Below are 14,432 nucleotides of genomic sequence, written 5' to 3'. Positions count from 1 at the left end.
AGAGTAGTGTAATTCATTAAAAAAATTAACCTTATGTCTAATCTCATCCAACACTAAGCCCACGACTGAAAGGAACTCCGTACCTTCCCGTAAAGCCTTCACCAACACAAGTGAGTCAATTTCAAGGATTGCACTTTGAAAACCCAGGTTAGAAGCGACTCCAAAGTGGTTGCAATAGCCATCACCACAATTTCCAGAGGGGTATAAGCTTGGAGAACCAGCTTTGACATTAAGCCTAAAACCAAGCCTTCACTATTCCGAATGACCACCCCAATCCCAGCTCTCTTTTCCTTTGTGAACCTGGCCCCATCACAGTTAACCTTCACCAAACCATGCTTAGGTGGTTTCCATTTTTGCACCGTGGGAGATACAGTCTGATTTGAAGGAGGGTGCATATTAACTATAACGAATTCTTGCAGACGTTCCTTTGCGAGTTGGGTGATTTAATACAGATTGCAGCTGGGTTTATTAAGCCTGACCTGGTTCCGTTGAGTCTAGATGGACCACAACGTGACCGAAAAGAGCTCCACGTGGTGCTGTTTTTTAATCAGCCATGACAACAGCTCTTTGAAGGTGAAGAAGGTGAGTGAATTATGGCAACTCCATAAGGTTAAGTCCTCCCAAACTACATCTAGTTCACCACACGACCACAAGGCATGGAGGGCAGATTTATAAGCACAAAGGAACGTCTAGTTTCCAAAAATGTAAGTACTTTTTTTTTTTTTTTGTTTTTTTGTTTTTTTGTTTTTTTGTTTTTTTGTTTTTTTGTTTTTTTGTTTTAGGGCTTGGGGCTTGGGGCTTGGGGTTCGGGGTTTCGGGTTTTACGGTCTTAGGGTCTTAGGGTCTTCGGGTTTTAGGGTCTAGGTTTTAGGGGTTTAGGGTTTAGGGGTTAGGGGTTAGGGTTGAGGGTTGAGGGTTGAGGGTTGAGGGTTGAGGGGTTAGGGGTTAGGGGTTTTTTTTTTTTTTTTTTTTTTTTTTTTTTTTGTGAATTAGTGATTTGACACAATGCTGTTGGGCTTTGAGTTTGAGGTGGACAATCTTGGCTATAAAGGATGTAGGTAAAGGGGGTGTTTGGTAGAGTAGTTTGAAAATTGTTGTTTGTAATTTTTTGAAATACGTGTGGGTGAAAAAGTGTATTGAAATGCGTGAAATGCTGTTTAAAAACTAAAAAATGTTGTTTGAAAACACAAACCAAACGGGCTTAAAAGTGGCTGATCTTTACTGTTGGAGTTGTGTGTTGAATACAAATCTTCTGTATTATATTTTGTGTTTCACTTTATGTTTTATCAATCACAACTTATCATATGTTTATTTATTTATTTTTTTTTCTATTTTAAACTTTGGCTATTTTATAAGAAAAATTAAACAAATACATAACAAGTTGTGATTGATAGAACATAAAGTAAAATACAAAATGTGATACAAAATATTTGTATTTTTAGGCGTTTGCCTTTTTTCCGCTTTATGGCTTCCAGAGAAGATCTTGAAATCCATTTCATTGAGCATTTGGGATTTCTTTCAGTCAAGCCCCGAACCCACCTATAAGATCTATACAATCAGCTAGTCCAATGTAGACCGAAGGAGGCAGGTGGATTGGATTTAAGAACTATTGAGGGCTGGAATAGGACTGCCATGTTAAAGCTTTTCCCGAGAGTAATTAATGATAATGGGTCCATTTGGACTCAATGGGTTTGGTTATGGATGGCTTTCAGTTGGCCTTTCCTTCGGATCATGCTAATGAAACCCCAACCGTCCGATTAATTTTCGATGAATAAAAAATGGAATAGATAAATAATTTAGAAAGATGAAAGGAAACTAGAGAAAACTTTTAGTCATTTTCTCATTCAACCTATGAAGCATCAAATATTGGGATGATGTTAAAGCTTTGAACAAGACAGACTGTTTAATTTGTTTATGTGAGATAGGAAAAACGGTACCGTTTTGATTAAATGAACCACTCGGATCACACATGCCTCTCATCATACCGGTTCAGTAATAACCACCTCCACGCGTCAGTTTCTCATCTCTCTCTCTCTCTCTCTCTCTCTCTCTCTCACACACACACACACACACACACACACACATAATAGAGCATGCTTGTAACTTAAAGGTTTTTAATGATTTCACCTTTTATAAAAACAAAGTCCCTCTCATTATAAAATGGCCCAAAGTTGAAGAGTATTGGTCTTAGTGATATTACAAATTTTTGTATCACTAATCTAAAAAAAAAAATTTAAACATTCATTTTTTAGGTGGTTAAATCTCACCAATTATATTTATTGTCACATTAATTTATGTGTTTTATATAGTAAAATTTGTAATACTTTTAATATTTTCTAAAATTGTACGATAATAAGTGTTTTATATATGTGTGTGGGTGTATATATATATATATATATAAGTGTGTGTACCATTTTTCTCACCTCTAAAAATGTTTTTAAAGTATATACCAACAAAAAAGCTACCCAATTGATAAACCATAAAATTTTTGAGGGATTTTTTTTAATATACTTTAATTTTCGTAAGCCAATATTCTATAGAATAAATTGTCAATATTATCTACCTAATCTTTCACGTGGCCGCACACACAACAATCCTTATCTATTTTTTAACACCAAAATCCGCCATATATAAAGTCAAGAAAACCTCCTTTCTAAACGAATAATAATTTTTTTAAATTTTTTTTTTAAATGATGATATTTGATTCTTTATATGAAATTAACTTTAGTTTGGCTAGTATTAGTTCACAAAATTATTTTTTTAATTCATCAAATTAACTTTAGTTTCGTTAGTATTACATACATTTATTTAATTGATATTTAAATAAAGATTCCATTTAAAATTTTCATCTTTAAGCCCCTATAACTATATCGAGCCAGCCCTAGGAATAAAGCTTACCATTTTATTTAGAGAGTCCTCCATTTTAATACATTTGAATAGAGTAACTGGACTAGGAATTTTTTATTTTTTTTATAAGTAACTTCTAGAAATAAATTTAGCTAAAATTTTAGCTATTCCCATTCAAATGATCTTACTAGTTAAAAAGCTTTCTGGCGATCAATAGTATTTATACTTAATTTTTAAACGGTAAAGAATTTGGGTTTATATCCTTCTCTCACATGCATTTACTTAATGTTCCATCCTTGTCCTTATCGCGCATGCATTGGGCTATCAGACTAAATCTCAACTTTTAGGCATCATCTAGTTATAATTTTAGACTTTTTCCGCGAATAAAAATTGTCCCTTTCAAAATGAAAACTAGATGGTCCTAGTTAATTTTTTTTTTTAGATGAACCAAGTTAGAAATTGTCCCTTTCAAAATGAAAACTAGATGGTCCTAGTTAAAATTGTTTTTAGATGAACCAAGTTAGAAATTTTTTGGCGTAATGTACCAAAATGAACCAATGATTGGTCACTCTAGAATCTTGTACCATTTCCTCTGTATTCTTTTGTCTAGCGAAACAGCTAGATACTACTAGCTGGAGTCAGTCATAAAATCAAGTGATGAGCATGCACCAGAATCAATCCAACACATACTTAATGAAATTATTTCACAAATACACTTGTTTTGGATGCGTTCTTTTGATCTCGTGATATGAGTTAGCTGACAAAGATTTTCACCAAGTTAGGAGTTTAAAGCCTCTAGTTAACCCCCCCTTACCCTTACATGCACTTCCATGGATGAACACGTATACTAATTATTGGCTATAATATAAAATACCTAATGAAATCAAACCTCGTTCTCTCACATACAAATGTATTTCAGCTTCATCTTCTTGGTAAAGAGAGACGGCAGCTTGTCCTTGTTTAGGGGTGCAGTGAGCATTGGAAAAAGTGACATGTTTTGTAGTTTTAAAGGAAAGCTGCGGTGAGCCGGTGAGGGGGGGTTTTTGTGGGATCGATGCATTTTTCCTTTTGTACTGATTCTCTTTCTCAGTATTCAGTTTTGTTTCTATGTATGGGATACATCGGCATCCTCATTAAGACTCGCGTCCTCTTGCATGCGTAAAACCAAAAAGAGACGTGCATGGATGACCATGATGTGAGAGAGAGAGAGAGAGAGAGAGAGAGAGATATGTTTAAAACTAGAACGAACTAGAATAAAGCGTCATATTCTGTATTTGGACTAAGATCAGTTCAGTTGGGCATAAAGCATGTGCTTAGTCATACTCATGAGTCATGACATCTTCATATATGATGATATAGGCTATAGCTTCCGTATCTTTGATTAAAACCTATCTTGTAAAGTTGTAATCCATTAGTATTAGGTAGCTTTTGGAAGGCCTATATGGGAATTAAGAGAGTACATTGATTGTTGCACAACCTTTTTTTTCTCTCTCTTTTCGTTTGTTGTTGTTTTTTTTTCCCCAAAAAATATCACATGACACTTGATGTACTAACTACTTGTGGCCCATAAAGATTTTTAATTTGGTTTTTGAATATAGAAACACTGCCTTCTTCTTGTCCTTGTAGTAGTACCTTCAATTGAGCTAACAATTTTATGGTTAGTGATTATGATTTTATTTTCTTTGTTGGAGAATAGTGCTCAACGGTTAAAAAGGAGTTTGGAAGTCTTTTCTTCCCTAGTCTACAAAATTTTCTCTCTCTAAAGTTGAGAGAAAACTAAAAAAAGAAAACTTTCCCTATTAAAAAAAAGGCAAATTTATAATTTCGCTAATTGTTATTACACACATTGCTACACATACCATACACACATTATTTTTTGAACTGAAATCTAGGTTTTAAAACACATTATTAGTTCAAAAATTGAATTGTGTGTAATAGGGCAGTATGTAATAAACACTGTTCTTTAAGATTTTATCCCCTCATATATTTTTTGAGAACCAAAGTATGGTTTTAACTAATTCATTTAATCAAATTCATTTAATTATTTTTTTTTTGAGAGAATTTTAACCTATGGTGTCTGCTTCTGATGATAGTTCTTTATTATCTGACTAAAATACCAATCGGTTTTTCGGTGTAGGTGGGGATTGAACCCTAGATCTCTTATTCAACCATCAGAGACTTTATCAGTTGAGCTAATTGGAACCCACAATCATATATTAAATAGATAGATAGATAAAATAATCAAATAATATAAAGAATGTGATAGGTTCACTTTTATGTGGTGTCATCTTTACTAATTTAATTAATTACATTAATTCCTCTAAAAAAAAAAAACTAGTCATCAATATATATATATAAAATGAGAGACCTCATTTGAGAGAGCATGAGGTTTTGCCAAGTAGCGCTCTCCTTGAGGATTCTCTTGTAATAAAAGATATGGACTTTTTGTTTTCTTTGGTTTATCGTTTCAAGACTATTCCGCTCTCTCTCACCAAGATAAGTACTCTTTGTTTACTAAATAAACACAAATTAAAAGATGATGACTCTTTATTTTCTTAGATACATCGTTTCAAGACTATTTTTTTTTTTCTCTTTAGGTTTTCACCTCTTACACTTCTACTTCTTTATATATCCCTACCCATAGTCTTTTACGTCATCCTAACTCAAATGCACATATGAGATTCTACAAACTAGAAAGGATGTAAATGACTTGTGGTTTTGATGCGGAGGTCAGAGGTCATTGTGGGTTTTGTGAGAGTTGTGATTGGATATGGATCTTTTGTTGTTTGAGATTTTTGGTGTTGGAGTTTTTGTGCTAGGTTTACGATGATGTGTGACTAGATTTTTTCCAACAGGTTGAAGCCACAAAGAACCTTTTATAGGCTTTGAGACTTTTTGATTTGATAGATATATATGTCACTGTATACTATTCTATCAACCTTTAACCCTTATTTCACTTATTTATTTATTTATTCTCTACGTTTGTCTTCTTTTTTTTTCTTTTTTTTACTTTGATACTAATGTATTGAATTGTATATGCATAAATGAAATAATTTTTTCCCTTATTAGTGTGAACTATTAGAATTGTATTTAAAATGAATGAGGTTTATAATTTAAATGATTTGCGAAAATTTGTTAATATTTATTATGAAGTTATTTTATATGAATTTAAAAAATGGTACAAAATCTTATATATATATATATATATTGCTGAATTTCCTTATGCTATATTTGAATGCTTGGGAGCTCGCTTCTCAAATCTATTAAATACTAAAAATATTTTGAATATGAACATTGAGGATAATTGCACGGATACTCTAACAAAGCTAATTAAAGAAAAGGGCATACCATCAGTTTGAAAAGTAAGTATTTTCATTATACCTTATTGTACATACTTTAACTATGATTTAGTTCCAGTTTTTCTACATATTATTTATAATATGGTATGGTCTCCTAGGAATGCCTAAAAACTGTACAATTTCAATCTCAAATATCAATATTAGTAAACAAAAGCCAATCAATAGTTTGGAACTACTTCTAGAATAAGAAAAATTATACATATGAATTAAGAAAATGGAGGTTTAAAGCATTCAACAATAGTTTGGGAAAACATAAATACTATATACAACAAAATGAATATTATATATGGATCTTAAAAAGAAAACATAAAAATTATTTCCAAATAAAATTGTGAAGTGTCAGTGCATCACGCTGGACATTATCTAGTTACATTAATTACATTTTTTCCTATCAAGTATTAATTTTATCTTCTCCAACAAACATAAGAAGATCTTCCCATATTTTTCATCCTTTTATTTTTCTATCATGTCAGCCAAAAATATCTTTTAAATGTTGCATTTAGTAAGAGTAATGCTACAGACACAAATATAGCCCTTCCCTACTTGCCTCCTGAGTCCTGAATTTGGCAAGCAGGGAAGGGCTATATTTGTGAGCACATTCATAATTTTGAGGCCATTTTATATCATTATTTTGCTATTTACTCCACAGCCTTGTGTATATATATAACCAACTCATCTGCTGCCACTTATGACACTCCCAAGATTCCAACAAACAACAGTAATGGTAAAAATAAATCAACAAAGAATACAAGAATTCATTTGATTAGGCAGATTGCTTACATCTACGAAGCGGAAAATAAAATCTGATGTACTAAATAAGGACTAAAACACTGAACATCTGTTACTTAACTCTCACATATATGTATCTTTTTAAGCCCAAAAGAACATCAAACTATGGGCCCATTTGGTAAGAGATTTCTAGTAACGTTGTTTGTATTTTTTGAAAATATGTGTAGGTGAAAAAATGTGTAAAAATACATGTGTGGGTTCCTTTTTTGGAAAGTACCCAAGTCCATTGATGACAAGGGATCTTGGGCCTCCAAGGATGGATGGTTGGACTGGGTCCGGTTCTTTGCGGCTTATTGGGGTCATTATATGATCCGGTTTGTGCGCAAGTTACATAAAACTCCTCAAGGCAAAAATGTGATTTCCTTTTAAGTAATAAAATACCATTATAAGTGTTTTAGTGTCATAAAATGACCCTTTACTCTTACAAAATAAGTAAAATAAATATTCATAATATTCACAATGAGAAGGGGATTGAAATAGAAGGTTTAGGGCTTATCTTTTATTGTGTGAACATTTAAAAGAGTTCCTTCGCTTGGTTCCCCAAGTGCGATGTTGTGGTACCCCGAATGCGATGTCGTGGTACCCCAAACGTGATGTCATGGCTCCTAGGTATACTAGGTCTGTAATCCATGGAACCCAGAATCTCTAATTCCTTGAACTATAGGACCTCTCTCCATGCTTATTATGCAATGGAGTTTCGTCCTTTCCCTTTACCTCTATAGGTCCTACACAAGAACAACTATACAATATACATATCTTTATATAATAGTTAGTTCCTCAAATTAGGATATACATTCTAAAACATTTACATATATATAAATGAATTTCATGGGAATGAGTCAGCCATGCGGATCCTGGCCCTAATTCTCACAGACTTAGTGCTTTTACACAAGACTTATGAGATTTGGAACTCAAGTCCAAGTAGCTTTGCTTGTAAATTGCCTTCCAAGATAGTTAGGTGAGAAGGATTTTATGGGACAGAGTGATATTTGATGTGTGCATGTTTTGGTATATATTTCTTTGAAGGTTAAGTGATATTTTGAATGATTTCAAGGATATGAGACGAATTCCTCCTCTTTGGCTCTCTTATTTCGTTCCTTTTCTCTCCTCTCTCCCTTACTGGGCTTTTAAAGCTCTAAGAATTATTTTTTTGAACCTCTGAACTCTCCCCCTTTTCCTCCCTCCGAGTCCTCCTTCCCCCTCCCCCCTGTCTTTTCTCCTATGCTTTAGTGTTCCTTTTATAATGGACATGGTCTGGTACCTTGGGTGAGGACGTCCTTAGTTGTTGGGTAAAACTATGTCCTTTGGAATCTAAAAAAGTACATTGGGTAAAGGTTTAGCTTAATTAGGCAATTATAACTCAAAAAGAATGTTTGGCTTTAGCTACAAATGAAAGATTCCTTCTTGGAAAGTCAAAGGAGTGGGTGGAATGCTTAATGTAATGGATGACAGCTTTGATTGAAAATGACAATTAAGAAGAAATTGCGGGGAGATGTTATGCACATGGAGGAACTGAGTTTTTCATTGGTTCATGCATTTCAAGCAAATATATAAACCAAGAGAAACCTTCGGGATCCTCCTTTCACCAGAAATCACTCTCCTACCGACCAAACCACTTCTCCCTTACGACTAACTCGGGATCCCATGGGCTTAGACTATGGGTTACAAAGATAATACTTGGTTTTGCTGGATTTTTTAATGGCTTTTACTGGAAATCTGAACATACATCTTGGCTTTTCCATGTGTCAGCTAAGGTCCTCTTCTCAAGGCTTCAAAAAGACACATCAAGGTCCTAGGGCCTTGATGTTGATTCTTCTTACTACATGTCCTCTGGCTTGACCAAGATCCCTTTTCTTGCTGCTCTAGGTACTAAAACCAATGTTGCGTCAGCAATATTGGTGGCTGGTCCTTTCCTCATTTTCTCACTATAGTCTTCTTTTGATGTTTCCCTCCAAAAAGTCCCTAACTAACCTTCTTCTTTTTCCAAGGCTTCTAGAGAGGCTTTTTAGAATCCCCCTTTTGGCTACCTCATCCTTTGTCTTTTTTCTCTAGATAGACAAATTCCCCCCCAGTCAAGTTAAAAGATCTCCAGCCACCTTTCTTTATGGTTCACCTTATTGCTCTTCCCGAGGTACCAGACTTTCTTTCATAGGTGCTGGTTCCTAAGTCATCAGCTATTTCCAAAGTCTTTTCTTCTGAGTTGCAGGCGGTTGATGGGACATGTCTTTCCTCGTTCCTTATGTGTATGAGCATGCTTCCCTTAGCTATCCAAATCCCAGCTGATCCCTTCCTACATTTCCCAAGGATCCCATGGTTCTGGTAATCCCAGGTGTCCTGGTCTAGTCCTTTTCTAGGCTCCCTAGGAAACTCTCCTTGCAAAAGCTGGGCTGAGCTTTCTCTACCTTTTCTTCTTTTTTTCTAAGGCCTGGGTCTTGCCCATTCATGAGCTTGGGCTTCCTTTTACCCATTTTAAATGGGCCTTGGCTCATGGATTATGCCTTTCCTATCCTTGAGGGCTCATTAGTTTTGGATTTCAATACTTGTAATATTTTGAACCTCAACAACATGTAATGTTGTTTAAACACTGAAAACTATTGTTTAAACAACAGTAACAAACTGACCCTATAATTCGTAAAAACTCATTCCATGACCCTTGGACTAAAGCAATCAAATAGTGTATTATATGTCAGATTTCATATCTTATCTATATATATATATATATCTAAATGCAAAGAATTAGTATTTAACGTTGCTATGCTCTTGTTGAGCCACCTCATTAGCCACCTCATACTCTTCTTCTTTTTCTTTTTAAATCATTTTTCTATTTATGATTTTTTAATTTTTTTATATAAAAAATTAAATACAAATCATGGACAAACATTATTATTCATTAGATACAAATATTTGACTATTTAGCTACCTAAATTGATTTCAACTTTTTGTTTTCTTCTTTCTAATTTCAAGTAATTTTTTTTTAAATTGAATAATTCATTATCTTTTTAGTGGATAAAATTAACATTTCAAGTGTCCCTTCATTTATATACCGTTATAGTGTTTCCTCTTCCAAAATTTCAGTTTTTCACAACCTTATCTCTCACTCACTCATACATTGATTATTGAGAAATGATATGTCCACAACATTTTTACAACATTTTTACAACAAATCTTAAGTGGTAGGTTGTTACTGGTTGTAATTATTGGGGAAAAAAAGTAATCTTGGTGTTAGGTTCAAATTTGAACCAATAACAACTAACTACCTATGATTTGTTGTGAAAATGTTGTAAAAATGTTGTGGACGTAGCACCTCTCTTGATTATTTATTTAAGTTTTATAATGTTATATATATACCAATACACATTTTAGATACAATCATCCATCATCTAAAACAAAAAATTTAGCACAATACTAATTATTTTCCATATTTTTCAATCAAGTTTTAGTTTTCACCATTTTGAGAAGACATCAAGCATTAAGTGTCTCTTCATTTATCTACCGTTATAGTGTTTTCTCTTTCAAAATTTCTGTTTTTCACAACCTTATCTCTCTCTCACTCATACATTGATTATTTATTTAAGTTTTACAATATATATACCAATGCACTTTCTAGATACAATCACCCATCATCTACAACAAGAAAAATTAGCACAATACTAATTGTTCTCCATATTTTTCAATCAAGCTTTAGTTTTCACCATTTTGAGAAAACATCAATTATATTTGTCTAAAACTTTCAAAGTTAAGCCAATAATAGGAACGCCATTGAGGTAAACAAAATGCACAATAAAAAATAATCTTTTTTTTTTTTTTCGTTTTCCTTTCTTTTTAGTATTCTAGCATTTTCTGAAGTGATTCTGTTGTTTTCCTTTCCAAAATTTTCAATGATATTGACTTTTGTTATTTTTAATTGACTTAGAATTGTTAATGTAGTTTTATTTGGCCTATCATTGTTGAGGAAATTCCTAATGTTGATATGAAACATATTTATAATGAACATTTTTTGTGCTTATTTGTAGAGTGTCAAAAAGTCAAAAAGTATTCAGTGTAGTAATTTTGTTAGTTGTTACACCACACACACACACGCGCACACACACAAAAACTTTTAATATAAAAAATAATTTCAAATAACACATATTGACTTTTAAAAATATACAATCTAATATATTAATTCTATAATTATCCAATAAAACATATTCATATCAAATTTTTCCACGCATTATGCGTGTCTGCGACTAATATTCTTAATTTAATAATGAATGCATTACTTTCTCAAAGAAAACCTCAAAAAAAATATTCTAGTTAATTAACTAAAGTTATAACTTTTCTTCCACGTAAAAAAAAATCTATTTAGAAAATTAATTCTTAATAGAATTTTGAGGTAACTATGATTAGTATGCTCTTTGTATCATAACAAGCCATATTGGTACACAATTGGGGCCCATGCCACTTACAAAGGGCTTTGATTATATTACATTCTTGGTATACAATTTTCTGTATACATTATGTGTTAAATATAGATATTATGAAAAAAATTTGACACCTTAGTTCCTATTTTTTACACAGTGCGTATGAAGTATGTGTCTGGGAGTGTGAAAAATAATTTTTTTTTCCTTTACAAATAGGTTTTTTACAAGCCATGCACCTTTCTGCTTCTTTACTACCTAGTCCGTTAATTCCTTCCTATTGACTACCATTCACACATAGCAAGAAAAACACACCTAACATGGAAGGAAATTTATTAAGTAGCCTGGGAGTATACAAGGTGGGCCCCATGGTAGGTGGGACTTACCCCTGTGTGAGAGAGGAGTATACTCCTAGAGTACCCAATAATAACCCTAAAAAAAAAAACAACTATCAACTTTGATTCTGGAATTGTCTTCCAAAAAAAAAAAATCGGTTGGCCACTCCTCTACAAACCCTCATCTCCTACTCCCCCACCCCCTCCCCACCCAACTGCTATCGAAACTAAACCCATATGAAAAAACCTTATATTGGTAACAGGTGCAGCCAATTTCATCAATATTTATATGTCCCTTGCACTTAAACAATGCAGAGATGGGGTCGTAGGTCTAGAAAACTTCAACAAATACTACATTCCTAAACTCAAACGCAAATGCCAAGACCTCTTTCGAGATGAAGGTCAGTGCACCCGAGTTTAATATGCACGGACGCGGCTGGACACGCGTTCGTGACCGAGTTTTTTTTTTTCTTGTTTTCTGATTCAACCCGATACGGTCCAAACCATTTTGACATCCTAGTTTAAAGAAAAATTCCTAAAGTCATTTCAAACCCTAAATTTTTTTCACTTTATTATCTACTATTGCTCTTAAATTGATATATATTTACCATTATATGAAAAAATATGCTTTGAAATATATAGAAAATATAAATAAAAACATATTTAATAATTTAGTAATAAACGTATCCCACCACACCCACACCCTACTTTTTCAAAAATTGCCAAGTCGCTGCACCACACCCATGCCTGCACGTGAACCCAAATCTGCACCTTGCTAAAAGTTGTTTGCTTTTTGTCTCAACTTTTTTGCAAATAATCTAACTTTTAGTTTTTGTAATACATTTAAATAAAAAATACAAAAAAAAAAAAAAACCATTTCCCAAACAGATATTTAGTTAGTCAAGCTTTAAATTTAAGCAATTAGCTTTTCAATTAACCTAACTTATGATTATCTAGTTAACAGGTTTATTATTCACAAAATGTAATCAAAATTCAACAGCATATAAGAAAAGCATCCTAGAGAGGTACAAGAGAGGCCACACAATTTAAGCTTTAACATAATGGTTGCCACGTAGTCATCAAATAACTAGGTGACAATATCATGCATGATCTTCCCCAAGCCATATGTCTTCTTCTACTCATTTTTCTTAGCATGCTTAGAAACCAGTTTGTTGATTGTAGCCAGAATAGCATCCATTTTTTTCTCCACCTCTGCATTGGGCGACTCCTTCAAAATGAGTGTAGAAAGCTTTGAAACTTCCATTACAAGCTTTGCTACTTCATCTCCAAGATTGGAGTGTCCATCTAGAGCTACTTTCACATTATTCGACAACACAGCCACAACCCCAACCACATTAGACATCTTTTCTTCCATTCGCTGACCACTCTAGTGAGAATCAATCATGATCACAACTCCAATAACAAGACTGAGTGGCCTAAATCCAGTGGATAATTCACGCTTGGCAGCACCAACAACAGTAGTCTTGCTACGCAAAAGGAGATCTTCAGCCTTCCACATTGCGGCATCCCTTCCAACTTCAAATTTGTCCAAATTTTTAATTATACAATGAGATACATCATCATCTAATTTTTTTACAATAACAAGTAAATCTACACAATAAAAACACATTCAAGGGAAGTCAGTCTTATTGTAGGGACTCAATTTGGATTGACCCTGAGTACGAATGGGTTTTCAGCCCAATCAAGCCCAAACAATAAATTTTTAGAGAGTGGGTTAAAGGTTTAGGCGCTGGCCGTCGATCACCAAGCATGAACTTTCTTTACAAAAAATATTAAGAGTTTCTTTACAAATGGGGGAATGCTTCTCGGCCTGTGGCCGAGGAGGCCTTTTTGTTCTCTCTCCTTCTTTTTTTCCCCCCCCCCTCTTTTACTTTACTTGCTTTTCTTATATAGTTTTCATCTGCTTATCTCCTTATTCCATCTGTTGATCATCCATTTGCCTCTCTCCTGGCCGTCTGTCCCATCAGAGGCCTTATCAGTACTCAAGTGGTTCACTCTGACCAACGTTGCCCTGCTAAGGGGTTATATCCCCATTAATGCAGCCAGAGAGGTTAGGTGAATGCATTAAGTGCGAATGTGACAGCTTGCTCTGAGCTTATCCCCTCCCAAAGATTATCCTTAGAATGCCGAGGACGAACAGGTCCTCGGCGTGGGTCACAAAAGAGGCTTTGTCTAACTTAGCCTTGGCTGGTCAGTCCTCCTCGGTGTTGGCCTTGGGCCTAATACCTGATGGGCTGAGGCTATCGGGCCCACGGGCCCTACAATAGCCCCTCAAAACCCTGCTGCACGTTTCCTCGGATGGGGAGGAGGGTTTTGATACCTGCGAGCTCTCTAGACGAGTCGCCCCACTTCGGTTTGTGCTAACGCTGGCGGCTTTTTGACTACCCGATGCGCGTTTTTAGCGTTTCAAGACTTAATGGGTGCCCACATTAAATTTTGGTGGCACCACGTTTTCCACTTTCAACGGCATGATCTTTTGCCTTTATGAGCAGGCAGTTACATTTGGGGAACCTAAGGGGGAGTATAAGTACCTGTTTGAACCGCTCGATTTCATCATTTTCGCGCTTACAATTATTGACGCGTATGATTTGAATCTGGTTGGACTTGTACACTATCTGAAGAGTACCGTCATACTTCTGTAAGTCTTCTTTTTCTATCGATCTCAAATTTCCTTGATTTTA

The 14,432-nt window shown here is 34.3% G+C and overlaps 1 pseudogene; it reads left to right on the top strand.

The window, feature by feature from the left end:
- The first annotated feature begins 11,986 nt into the window (after nucleotides 1-11,986).
- LOC112012325 (UDP-glucuronate 4-epimerase 3-like) overlaps nucleotides 11,987-14,432 on the top strand; it is a 10,184-nt pseudogene continuing 7,738 nt past the window's right edge.

This window comes from Quercus suber, unplaced genomic scaffold (assembly GCF_002906115.3).
Source record: "Quercus suber isolate HL8 unplaced genomic scaffold, Cork oak 2.0 scaffold_201, whole genome shotgun sequence".
NCBI lineage: Eukaryota > Viridiplantae > Streptophyta > Magnoliopsida > Fagales > Fagaceae > Quercus > Quercus suber.
Note: the sequence above shows the minus strand (reverse complement) of the source record. Positions and strands in the feature narration are given on the sequence as shown.